This window comes from Rattus rattus, chromosome 2 (assembly GCF_011064425.1).
Source record: "Rattus rattus isolate New Zealand chromosome 2, Rrattus_CSIRO_v1, whole genome shotgun sequence".
Classification (NCBI taxonomy): Eukaryota; Metazoa; Chordata; class Mammalia; order Rodentia; family Muridae; genus Rattus; species Rattus rattus.
In genome coordinates this window covers 107,653,327-107,667,299 of record NC_046155.1, presented here as the reverse complement: position 1 = coordinate 107,667,299, position 13,973 = coordinate 107,653,327, and the positions used below count along the sequence as shown (strand labels likewise).

General features: G+C 39.0%; 1 pseudogene; it reads right to left on the bottom strand.

The window, feature by feature from the left end:
• Nucleotides 1-12,286: 12,286 nt before the first annotated feature.
• On the bottom strand, nt 12,287-13,539 carry LOC116894226 (annotated as a pseudogene).
• Nucleotides 13,540-13,973: the final 434 nt, after the last annotated feature.

Sequence of the window (13,973 nt, the reverse complement as noted above, 5' to 3'; positions counted from 1 at the left end):
GTGGGCAGCCTTGTCTAGTCCCTGATTTTAGTGGGATTACTTCAAGTTTCTCTCCATTTAGTTTAATGTTAGCCACTGGTTTGCTGTATATGGCTTTTACTATGTTTAGGTATGGACCTTGGATTCCTATTCTTTCCAGGACTTTTATCATGAAGGGGTGTTGAATTTTGTCAAATGCTTTCTCAGCATCTAATGAAATGATCATGTTGTTTTGTTCTTTCAGTTTGTTTATATAATGGATCACGTTGATGGTTTTCCACATATTAAACCATCCCTGCATGCCTGGGATGAAGCCTACTTGATCATGGTGGATGATTGTTTTGATGTGCTCTTGGATTCGGTTTGCCAGAATTTTTTGTTGAGTATTTTTTGCGTCCGATGTTCATAAGGAAATTGGTCTGAAGTTCTCTTTCTTTGTTGGGTCTTTGTGTGGTTTAGGTATAAGAGTAATTGTGGCTTCATAGAAGGAGTTCGGTAGTGCTCCATCTGTTTCAATTTTGTGGAATAGTTTGGATAATATTGGTATGAGGTCTTCTATGAAGGTCTGATAGAATTCTGCACTAAACCCGTCTGGACCTGGGCTCTTTTTGGTTGGGAGACCTTTAATGACTGCTTCTATTTCCTTAGGAGTTATGGGGTTGTTTAACTGGTTTATCTGTTCCTGATTTAACTTCGGTACTGGTATCTGTCTAGGAAATTGTCCATTTCCTGCAGATTTTCAAGTTTTGTTGAGTATAGGCTTTTTATAGTAAGATCTGATGATATTTTTGAATTTCCTCTGAATCTGTAGTTATGTCTCCTTTTCATTTCTGATTTTGTTAATTTGGACACACTCTCTGTGTCCTCTCGTTAGTCTGGCTAAGGGTTTATCTATCTTGTTGATTTTCTCAAAGAACCAACTTTTGGTTCTGTTGATTCTTTCTATGGTCCTTTTTGTTTCTACTTGGTTGATTTCGGCTCTGAGTTTGATTATTTCCTGCCTTCTACTCCTCCTGGGTGTATTTGCTTCTTTTTGTTCTAGAGCTTTTAGGTGTGCTGTCAAGCTGCTGACATATGCTCTTTCCTGTTTCTTTCTGCAGGCACTCAGCGCTATGAGTTTTCCTCTTAGCACAGCTTTCATCGTGTCCCATAAGTTTGGGTATGTTGTACCTTCATTTTCATTAAATTCTAAAAAGTTTTTAATTTCTTTTCTTTATTTCTTCCTTGACCAGGTTATCATTGAGTAGAGCATTGTTCAATTTCCACGATATGTGGGCATTCTTCCCTTATTGTTATTGAAGACCAGCTTTTTTAGGCCGTGGGTGGTCCGATAGCACGCATGGGATTATTTCTATCTTTCTGTACCTGTTGAGGCCCGTTTTTTGACCAATTATATGGTCAATTTTGGAGAAAGTACCATGAGGAGCTGAGAAGAAGGTATATCCTTTTTGCATTAGGGTAGAACGTTCTATAAATATCCGTTAAGTCCATTTGGCTCATGACTTCTCTTAGTCTGTCTACGTCTCTGTTTAATTTCTGTTTCCATGATCTGTCCATTGATGAGAGTGGGGTGTTGAAGTCTCCTACTATTATTGTGTGAGGTGCAATGTGTGTTTTGAGCTTTAGTAATGTTTCTTTTACGTATGTAGGTGCCCTTGTATTTGGGGCATAGATATTTAGGATTGAGAGTTCATCTTGGTGGATTTTTCCTTTGATAAATATAAAGTGTCCTTCCTTATCTTTTTTGATGACTTTTAGTTGAAAATTGACTTTATTTGATATTAGAATGGCTACTCCAGCTTGCTTCTTCCGACCATTTGCCTGGAAAGTTGTTTTCCATCCTTTCACTCTGAGGTAGTGTCTGTCTTTGTCTCTGAGGTGTGTTTCCTGTAGGCAGCAGAATGCAGGGTCCTCGTTGCGTATCCAGTTTGTTAATCTATGTCTTTTTATTGGGGAGTTGAGGCCATTGATGTTGAGAGATATTAAGGAATAGTGATTATTGCTTCCTGTTATATTCATACGTGGATGTGTTATGTTTGTGTGCTTTTCTTCTCTTTGTTTTGTTGCCAAAACGATTAGTTTCTTGCCTCTTCTTGGGTATAGCTTGCCTCCTTATGTTGGGCTTTACCATTTATTATCCTTTGTAGTGCTGGATTTGTAGAAAGATATTGTGTAAATTTGGTTTTGTCATGGAATATCTTGGTTTCTCCATCTATGTTAATTGAGAGTTTTGCAGGATACAGTAGCCTGGGCTGGCATTTGTGTTCTCTTAGGGTCTGTATGACATCAGTCCAGGATCTTCTGGCCTTCATAGTTTCTGGCGAAAAGTCTGGTGTGATTCTGATAGGTCTGCCTTTATATGTTACTTGACCTTTTTCCCTTACTGCTTTTAATATTCTTTCCTTATTTTGTGCGTTTGGTGTTTTGACTATTATGTGACGGGAGGTGTTTCTTTTCTGGTCCAATCTATTTGGAGTTCTGTAGGCTTCTTGTATGCCTATGGGTATCTCTTTTTTTAGGTTAGGGAAGTTTTCTTCTATGATTTTGTTGAAGATATGTACTGGTCCTTTGAGCTGGGAGTCTTCACTCTCTTCTATACCTATTATCCTTAGGTTTGATCTTCTCATTGAGTCCTGGATTTCCTGTATGTTTTGGACCAGTAGCTTTTTCCGCTTTACATTATCTTTGACAGTTGAGTCAATGATTTCTATGGAATCTTCTGCTCCTGATATTCTCTCTTCCATCTCTTGTATTCTGTTGGTAAAGCTTGTATCTACAGCTCCTTGTCTCTTCTTTTGGTTTTCTATATCCAGGGTTGTTTCCATGTGTTCTTTCTTGATTGCTTCTATTTCCATTTTTAATTCCTTCCACTGTTTGATTGTGTTTTCCTTTAATTCTTTCAGGGATTTTTGTGTCTCCTCTCTATGGGCTTCTACTTGTTTATTTATGTTTTCCTGGAATTCTTTCATGCATTTTTTTTGCATTCCTCTCTGTAGGCTTCTACTTGTTCTCTAAGGGAGTTCATCATGTCTTTCTTGAAGTTCTCCAGCATCATGGGCAAATATGATTTTGAATCTAGATCTTGCTTTTCTGGTGTGTTTGGATATTCCATGTTTGTTTTGATGGGAGAATTGGGCTCCGATGGTGCCATGTAGTCTTGGTTTCTGTTGCTTGGGTTCCTGCGCTTGCCTCTCGCCATCAAATTATCTCTAGTGTTACTTTGTTCTGCTATTTCTGACAGTGGCTAAACTGTCCTATAGGCCTGTGTGTCAGGAGTGCTGTAGACCTGTTTTCCTCTCTTTCAGTCAGTTATGGGGACAGAGTGTTCTGCTTTCGGGCGTGTAGTTTTTCCTTTCTACAGGTCTTCAGCTGTTCCTGTGGACCTGTGCTTTGAGTTCACCAGGCCGGTCACTTGCAGCAGAAAAGTTGGTCTTACCTGTGGCCCCGAGGCTCAAGTTCGGCTCCTCTGCCCACGGGCTCTCCGGGCGGTGGCAGCGACCAGGAAGATCTCGCAGCCTCTTCCGGAGCCTCCGGGCACCAGGGTTCCAGATGGCCTCCGTGTTTTCCTCTGAATCAGCAATGTGTGTAGAGAGCAGTCTCTTCTGGTTTTGCAGCCGTGTCTGCCTCTCTGAAGGTTTAGCTCTCCCTCCCACGGGATTTGGGTGCAGAGAACTGTTTATCTGGTCTGTTTCCTTCAGGTTCCGGCGGTGTCTCAGGCAGGGCTCCTGCCGCTCCTGGGCCCTCCCCCACAGGAACCCAGAGGCCTTGTACAGTTTCCTCTTGGGTCAGGGATGTGGGCAGGGGTGGGCAGTGTTGGTGGTCTCTTCCGCTCTGCAGCCTCAGGAGTGCCCACCTGACCAGGCGGTAAGGTATCTCTCCCACGGGTTCTGGGAGCAGAGAGCTGCTGCGGGCCGGGATCCGCGGGTGTGGGACTTCCGGTAAACACAGGACGTGCCTGGTCCTAGAGGGATTCTGCCTCTGTTGTCCCGATTCCACCAGGCAAGTCACTTGCAGCAGATAAGTTAGTCTTACCTGTGGCCCCGAGGCTCAAGTTCGCTCGTGGGGTTCTGCCCACGGGCTCTCCGCGGTGGCAGCGACCGGGAAGATCTGCGCCGCCTCTTCCGGGAGCCTCCGTGCACCAAGTCTTTTTATTTAAGCTTTTAATATGCATAGCATTTAAACCTCCATCTGTCAAGTTTATCATTAATTTTAGTCTCTCTCCTTCTTCCTCTTTCTCTCTACTACTTCTGGTTTTTCACATACCAGAAATGCTGAAGGTCTCTTGAAAAATAATTGGCAGACATACATATGGAATTTCCCCAAGCCTAGGACTTTTTGCAGGACTACAGCCAATATCCTAAATCATATGCTAATGTTACATTACGTTGCCACTTCCCACACCAACAGTATTCTGTATATGTGATGCAGTTATTGTTTTCTCTTAAAAAATCTCTTTATTGGAAAAATAGCTCCTTTTAAATTTTTGTTCATTTATTCATTTTCATATCATAGATACCATAAGGAGCCTAAAAAGTAAGCCTACCCTTCTTGCTTTGCTCAGGTTCCATTCATTATTTTATCATCCTAACCAAAAATGAAAATATTGTTCCATCTATTTATTTTCTTCTCATTTAATTGTAGACTGGAAAATCATCACAGACAAGTATTTGTCTTTTTGCCTGGTGATTAGAATGACTGCTCTAAAGCATTAAAGAAATTTATGGTACTATATTTTTGTTTATTTTTATATAATTTAAAATTATGAGACCATAATTTACCTATTACTTTCAAAAGTATAAGCAAAGAGATTGAACAAATACATCAACCATTCTGCCTACAGTGTTGAATAACTTACCCAGAAATATCTTTAACTATAAATAATTTAAATGAATTTTACAGAGGATTGTGCACATTCCAAGGAAAAAAATAGATGTACTTAATCATAATCAACTCAGTTCCAACTACCAGAATCCAGATGAGGTGATCATTGCCCCCCAGAAACAATTTATGCAGTTGCTTTTGTAAGAAGTTCTTATTACAGAGGACTTTACAGGGAGGCATAAGAGGATCATATAGTAACACCATGGACATTTAACAGAAGGATAGTTTAGAGGAGTGGATGGAGATTGATGCTTGAATGTCATGCTTTCAATATCTTCCAACTTTGGGTTTCCTAACAAGGTAACATATGTCAGAAAGTAAGAGCCAACTAGAGTTTCACTTCGTTAATGGTTTGGCAAACATAATGGAATTCAGACCCTCAGGTAACTTTAATACAGGAGGAGGCCTCAGCTGGGAGCACAAGTGAGGCCTCTCCCTCTTGTTTCATGAGACCGTAATAAAGAGGCTGTATAGAAAGAAGTCTCTTCACTTAATGTCTGGGCTGGAATTGGAACAGAGACAACATTCAAGGCTGTAGGCTCTGAGTGCTCAGATCTACTTGCATTTGTCAGAGGTTAGAGGTGGTAATCTACCGTTTACAGTGACAAGGCAATGGTCCATTGAGTGTTAACATTCTCCTGGGCAACATTCATTACTATGGTCAACTAGATTTCATTTTTAAAATCTTGGTTAGTGTACATCAGAATGTTGAAAACAGAATCATATATCACATGACACAAACACACAGATAATACTCCTTGGAGGATAGCATTTGGGGACAATACCTAAAGAGGAAAATATAACTTCAATGTTTCAGAAGGTTTTTTTTTGTTTTTTGTTTGTTTTAAGTTGCTATGGACTTTTGGCTAATAGTAAAACTGAAAAGATTCTGGGATGAGGTTAAAATTTCTGATAGTGCCTTTATATGTATGGTGTGTATAAGTCTGTGTGCGTGTTACACAGTCATTCATGCATGCATACACTGCTATGAATGTGCCTCAGTACCCTGATGGATGTGGAAGAATACTTCTGATGCTAGTCTAAGTGTTTCAGTGTGTTTGAGATGGTATTCCTTGCTGTTTCTTTCTGCTTACTCTGGTCTAATTGGTCCATGTTTCCTGGGGATTGTCCTCTCTCTGCTTCATATCTCTGACTGGAGCACTGATGCTATGGGTGGACCATATTACACTTAGCTTTATGTGCATTGCAAAAATTTGACCTCAAGTCCTAAGGCTTGAGTGGTGAATGCTTTACCACTGTGCTATCTCCCAGGCTCAATTTAAAACAAAACAAAATAAAACAACTTTTATCACTTTAAAATCTGGTGTTATTGGAAATGGAACATTTAGCACAGTTTTGCAGAATAATGCCTTGTTGCCATTCTCACAGCTCTGACCTCTTGCTATATGTTATGAAATCTGATTCTACAGATTGGGGTTCTTTAGGATCACACATAGTATCTCTCATTTCTGAACAGAACTTGAAATGTAATTAGTTAAGTGGGGTACTGATAAATATTATTGGAAAATTATACACTTTATTTTCAAATTATATTACTGAACATGTAGTTTGTCCCTGGCCTTTTTTCTTATTCATCTTTTACTTTTAAATACCAATTTTTTTCATTTCCTTGGAATTTTTCTACAGCGCTATCTTGATAATTCATAAATATGTTGCCTCTTATTCTATATCTAGTCACTAATGGCAGACATAAATTAACATAAGAGTTAACATACGTTTACTTGGGAAGTATGTTTTGCAAAATACAGCACTGAAATGGATTAAAATGTTTTATTTTATTTTATGTCCTTGAGTGTTGCTTGCAAGCACATCTCTGCACTTTGTGTGTGTGGTGTCTACAGAGACCAGAAGAGGGCATCAGCTTCTGGAAATGGAGTTACAGAGCCTTGTGCACTACTATGTTGGTGACCAATCCTCTGTAATAGCAGTCAGTGCTTTCAACTACTGAGCTATCTCTCCAGGCCCAGAACATTGTTTTTAGTTATCCCTTGTTTCATAGAAGTATTTTATTTTACTTGACTTATCTGAAAAAAGTTAAGGCTCAAGACAGGTTAAATGACTGTTTCAAGATCACATGGCAACAAACAGGAAACAGCAACAATCATAAAACTCCAACTTCAGTACCCTGGTATTTACATCTCTACAATGTTACATTGGTCTTCCATGTTGTGTCCTGTCAGGAATGCTAAGAAAATTTTACACTTATCTATCTAATCTATTCATAAACAACATAGTTCCTAGCATAGGCTAGGCACTTATGCTCATTAAGATAGGATCTTAAATGTTTTGCCAGGTAGGCTGTTCATTTTTACCAAACAGACAACGCATAAGTATTTCACAGTCTTACTTTCCTATCTATCCTCCTGCTCTTATCACACCACACAATGATTTACAAGCTAATGCTGGCATTCCCTATGTAAGCTGAGGAGAAGTGAACAAATGCTTTGTTAAATGAAACTGATGCATAACATTGCTAAAATGCCCCCAAAGAAATATTGTCAATATTTACATATAAAACATCTTAAGCTAACACACATCTGGACTGAAATGTGTCTAAATCTACTAGGCTAATTTGAAAAGCTTTGCCAGAATAATTAACACATTAACAAGTGTGAGAGCACATTGATTTAAAGGGAAATGATCAAATTGGCTGTTTTAAATTGTAATTTATTCTTTTCACCTCAATGTGCCCTATTTGCTGTTAACTTTTGTATTTTCAGATCATAGAAAACATGGTATAAATAGCAAATACAGAAGTAGCATTATCTTCTTTTGCTCACATAGTATCTGTCCTAATTGTAAATGAAAAGTTATGATAATAACAATGATAGTGGTATTTAAAACCATAATTGTACTATCAATGTTTGGTAATAAAATGCTTATTTATACTTAAATATATAGTAATTCTTTGGAAAATTTTTATCAAATTTTGATTATACTTGCCCCATCCTCTAACTCCTCCCAGATCAACCCCATTCTTTATGCATCCAACTTTTTATCTTCTTTTATTTTAAACCAGTTTGCACTACCATATACTCTTAGATGTGTCTGTTACCTACCTTCCACTGACTCATGGTAAATTTACCACAGACTTCAATCTTAAGGAAAGCTGACTCTCTCCTTCCTAGCAGCTATCAGTTGACAATAGCTACTTGGCTGGAGCTAATCAAATATTTATAACTCTGATCAAGTGCCTGCCATTATCTTCTTTTATATTTTCCTAAAATGTTCAGGAAAGTTAGGTGCCTACATCAAGTTAGAAAAACCATATCAGCACAAAATATGCAAGTTCTAGATGCAGGTCTCTGATTTCCCACTTCATCTTTCAATATACTAGTGTATTCCAGTTCTTCAATCATTTTGAGTGATTGGATGAGGTATTATCATCATCATGGTGACAGTTATTAGTCAGGTCTCCCTGCCTCTCATCTGTCTGTCTTTATATCTACTTACTTATAGTGGAGGAAGAGGTAGAGAGAGAAGGAACAAGGGAAGGTATAAGGGAGAAAGAAAGGGAGGGAAATCTTAATTATAGTATCTGGTGAGACAAGAATTTACAGAGTAAGTAAGGCTGCTAGGGACATAGGGAAGAGCAGACATTATAGTACAGAGTCTGAGGCTGAAGTCTGGAAACACTGACAGATTTTTTGTGCTGCTGTAGTAGAGTGGAATCCTTTCCTTGGGTTAATTCAGTCTTGGCCTTTAAGGTCTTTCTAAATGAATGCATCTCTCCCATTAGGAAGATTATTGCTTTACTTAAAGTAAATTGATAAAAATGTTAATTTTATCAAAACAACTTGAAAATAACATTTAGACTAATATGCAATTAGAAAGCACTTGGTCACTGTAACCCAGTGATGTTCGTGACAATATTAGTCAAAAGGACCACAAATTTGAGCAATAAGTTGTGGAATGCCTTTAAGATAGACTCCAATTATTGTGTGTAAGTGTGTGCATAGGTGTCATAGGTGTGTATGTGTGCAGGTGTGAATGTGCATGTTTGAATGTATGTGCCATGTAAAGGCTGCCCCACATGTGCCCCCCTCTCTCTCTCTCTCTCTCTATATATATATATATATATATATATATATATATATATATATATCCACCAAAGCTAGAAAAGATTGATGAAGCTAAGACGTGCATGCTGACAGGAACCAGATATAGCTGTCTCCTGAGAGGCACAGTCAGAGCATGTCAAATACAGAGGTGAGTGCTAGCAAATAACCTTTGATCTGAGAATAGGACCCCTGTTGGAGAAATTAGAGAAAGGATTGAAGGGATGACGGGGTTTGCAACTCCATAAAAACAACAATGCCAACCAACCAGAGCACCTAAGTACTAAACCACTACCCAAAGATTATACATGGATTGACCCATGGCTCCAAGTGCATATGTAGCAGAGGATGACCTTGTTGGGCACCAGTGGAAGTAGAAGCCCTTGGTCCTGCCAAGGTTGGACCCCCAGTGTAGGGGAATGTCATGGGGGTACAGAAAGGGCAGTAGATAGTAGATAGGGAGGGGAACACCCTTATAGAAGAAGGGGAGGGCCATGGGATAGGGGGCTTATGTCAGGGAAACCAGGAAAGGGAATAACATTTGAAATATAAATTAGAAAGATCCAATAAAAAAAAAGATTATAAACTTCTAAAAAAAAGTAAATGTTAGCTGTGCAGTAAAAGATAATCATGATACAATCTCCACTCCCAGGGGCGCCTTTAAGAAACAAGGAGGGCTCAATGAGGGATATATGGTTCTCCATAGGAAAGGAAAATAGAATAGATTCTGTGAATGCAGGGACTCTGAGAGTCAGTACTTGTGAGCAAGACTTTAAGTCAGGCATTCATCTGTACATCTAGACACCCAAACCAGAGAAAGAGTAAGTTGATAATTATATTTCCATGTAGTACCAGGAGTTGGAACATATAGTTAGGCAAGTATGTTACTACTGAACTACATTTTCAGGATTCTGCTGTTTTAAGATGCTAAACGTGTTATTGGAGAGATTACTCATTAGTTAAGACCATTTGCTTCTCTTGCACAGGACCCATGGCCAATCCAAACACTCGCATGACAGTTCATAAACATCTGAAGCAGGAACTCTAGTTCCAGGAGACCCAACTACTCTTCTAAACTCTTTGGGCATCACACATTTACATGGTATACATAAATAAATGCAGGAAAAACACTCATACACATGAAATACAGATAGATTGATTTTAGGAAGATTCTGAATGGAGTTTAGTGTATCTCGGGGATGGATAATTAGTAGAGTCATTATCATCTTCCTTCTAAGACTGATTCAGCTAAGACAGATCCTCTTTTCTTTCACTGAATCTTTAATGACGATATACAGAAGAAACACAAATAAGGATCATCTACCTATCCCATGTTCTACTATATTCATCTACATCGAGAGAGAGAGAGAGAGAGAGAGAGAGAATTTTTTGAAAAAAAAAAAGAAACAAAACCTAAACAGAAACAGAAACTATTTTCTTATCCAATCTATCATCTATCTATCTATCTATCTATCTATCTATCTATCTATCTATCTATCTATCTATCTATCTATCTATCTATCTATCTATCTATCTATCTATTTCAAGGTAGGCCTGATCTCTGGAATGACTTGGTGTGATTTGTATGTACAAAGTGTAGCGGCATTTCTAAACAATGACCCACAGATGGAGCTAGTAGATTTCGAAAATCAAGTTGGGCTCACAGACCTGGTTAAAACATATATTTTGGGAGAAATGGAAAGGTTTAAAATGATGTAACTTTCAGCTTATTTCTGGTTATCACACAACAGAAAGTCAAGATCTAAAACTCTCATAGTATAAAAAATTGCCATGTCAGCAATGAATGACCGAAGACATTTTGATAATTAAAATCAACAAAGCTCATTAATTTTTATGACATCCAAAGTATGGATCAGTGTTCTTTTATAGTGATGTATCAGTTATTTGTCTCTATATCTTGACCAAATTTGAGTTGTTTTAGGATTAAATATTAATGTTACATGTGAAGAACTTGTTTGAAAACAAATTATTTAGCATAATATAACGTCATAGGTATTTCTGTAATGGGAAAATGTTCTTCTATACCATTTAGAGATGTACAGAAATGCTTAGAATTAAACATGAGAATTGTCTGCAAGTCATAGGCAGTCACATATTCTCAAAGTTATACATGTGAACATATCACACTCATTAGCACACTAAGCATGTGTTTACTTGATTAAGTCAAGTAAGATCTTTAGCAGAGCTCACTGTCTGTGAGCTATTGCATCCCATTGCCATTGTAAGAAGCTGCCACAGCTTCTAGGCTCAGTACTCTACTCCATGTTTTATTTACTGTTGGACCTAGTGACTATCCTTTTTTTAATATTTTGTTCTTTATTATTAATGATAAAAAGGGAATGCAGTGGAGAAATTTTATGAATGGTTTCATAACTGTAGAAGTATGAGAGACTCAATAGTCTTTCCTTTCCATTTTAACCTTTCATTATTATATATATTCCAAAATGGCAGTTTTTCTTCTGAATCAACAGTCTCAAGAACGTCCAGGCATTTCATGGCATCTCATAGATTCCAACCACCGGACAGGGAGCTTCTTCACGAATCCTTTTTGGATGATCTCATATATGTTCCTAGTTTATGTTTAGAGGTCTGAGAGAACCCGTGAGCTGCATGGCTCATCTCTTCTGTGTGATTGATTGCTCTGGGCCTTGATTCTTCCAAGGTACTAGCAATAGGTCATCCAACCTTATCTTAGCTTTCCTCCCAGGGAAAAAAATCCCTGACATTCAATCTTTTAAGTTTAGTTTATTTTTCAATCTGGATAGGTTGAGAACTTCCCATTTCATCATATCATATTTTTCTTTGCTCGACATTTTCTTGAGTTTGTAACATTCTAGTCACATATTGTTAAATAAAGGAGCCAGAATTTATCAGGCTGGAGTTCTTGGATTTACCATTATGACCTCTGAAATCCCTTCATCCTCCACTCAATGCTCAATTCTAAAGCCATTTATAAATTGTTTGTTTTCTGTTATAGCAGCAGTCTTTTTCCAGTTGTGAAAACTTGTATAGTTTCATTAGGCTTCTACTACATAAAGTTAATAATATAAAGTCACAAAACTTTATTGTTTCTGGAGGTCAGAAGTACTAAGTAAAAGCAATGGTAAGGGTGCATTCTTCAGGGAAGTTAGAGAAAATTTTCTTTCCCACACTTTCTAGCTCCAAAGATAAATTGCAATCATTTGCTCATGAAACCTTACTCTATATCCAAAGAAAAAGCATAGGATCTTATACATTTTTCCTTTGCCTTTTGCTTTTCTGCCTATGTCTTATCGTGAAGATGCCATTAAATTCAGAATCATCATCTTTTTTTTTTTATTTACTGGAAACATTTTATTGATGAGACCCCACCAGCTGCACGAAGTACTCCTGGCATCAGGCACCTTCCTCCTTGGCAATGCGATCTTTCTTACGTGGTCCCATGAATGCTTTCTTCTCCTCCATGGTCTGGAAGTGACCATGTCCAAATTTGGGGGTGGTGCCAATGCACTTCAGGTTAATCTTCTCCAGAGCCCGACGTTTGGTCTGGGCCAGCAAGGGCTTCTGAAGAGTAAGCACTCGCTTCTTGGTTCCCACCACACAGCCTTTGGGCGTGATGAAGTCATTGGTCACCTCACCATAATGGACAAAGACACCCAGTGGGTTAATGCTCTTGTCAGACAGGTCATAGTCAGTAGATGCATTGTTCTTGATCAGCTTACCATCCTTGATGAGGTAGCCTTGACCAATCTTGTAAATCTTGTTGATCTCTGTTCGGTGATGGTAGACTTTCTGCCCAGCTCAAGCCACAGAGAAGGCTACAGGGGCAGGGTGCCAAGCTCTAATACAGGCAACTTTGCACAGACTTCGATGGGTCTTTCGGGGCAGCTTCTTTGTATGCCAACGACTGGTCACCACTTTGTAGCCTTTGCCTTTTGTCACGCCGATGACATCAATCATCTCATCCTGCCCAAACACCTGGTTCACGGGGACCTGCTGCTGCAGCCTCTCTCGGGCCCAGTCTAGCTTCTCAGCCACAGGGCCCCCAGTCACCTGGATCTCCATCAAGTGTGCCTTCTTCTGGTGCAGAGGATGCAGACGCATCTGACTGTGGGCAATTATTCAGATGACCTGGAAATTCTTCTTCATGCTGTTCAAGTCCTTCTCCAGCTGCTTCTTGCCTGTGTCATCTTTCCGTTTCTTACAGTATTTGGTAAAAAGCCTTCTTCTTACATTTGTGCCAATTCTTAGAGAAACGCCTTTTACACTCATCGCTGATACGCTCAGCAAATACAGCCTGGAAGGTCCGGAGGCCTCGTAGGGTTTCTACGTATCCCACAGTGCCCACAACCACCATGGGTGAGGTTTCCACAATGGTCAGAGCCTCCACTTCTTTCTTGTTCACCTTAGATCCTGGCTGGTCAGCTTCCCGGACAGTGTGGATCATGCCAGCCTTTTACCCTAGAAAGGCTGTGAGGTGAACAGGCTTGGAAGGGTCATCCTTAGGGAAGCTCTTCTCTTTCCCACGATGCGGGCTGCTGTGCTTCCGAGGGAAGCCCAAGGACTCATGCCTACGAGCTGAGAATTTCCTGTGAGACATCTCGCCACCATTCGCCGCCACACGCCGCCGATAGAGCCAGGATCATCTTCTTACCTCCAAACTTTTAATGCAATCATATCTTCAAAGATTTTTAACATATAAGATGACATATTCATAGACTTTGAAGATACATATGCGAAGATTTGTGGTATTATTATTCAACCTATCGTAAATATATTAAAAGTAGGCCACAAAATGTTGCATGGTAACAGGCAGTAGTTTGAGTTTAATGGTCAGAAAAAAAAAAAAAAAACCTTCTGTGAGAATGTATGGATGCTAAGATGTCATTCATGCCCAAAAGAAATAAGAATGGGTCTATCAAGCAGAATGACCAACCATAGTGCTATAATTATAATTATGAAGTTTGTGCTATCTAAATGTTGGGGAAATGCCAATGAGTCTCATAGAGAGAAGGGAGCGTTGTTTGAGACTAG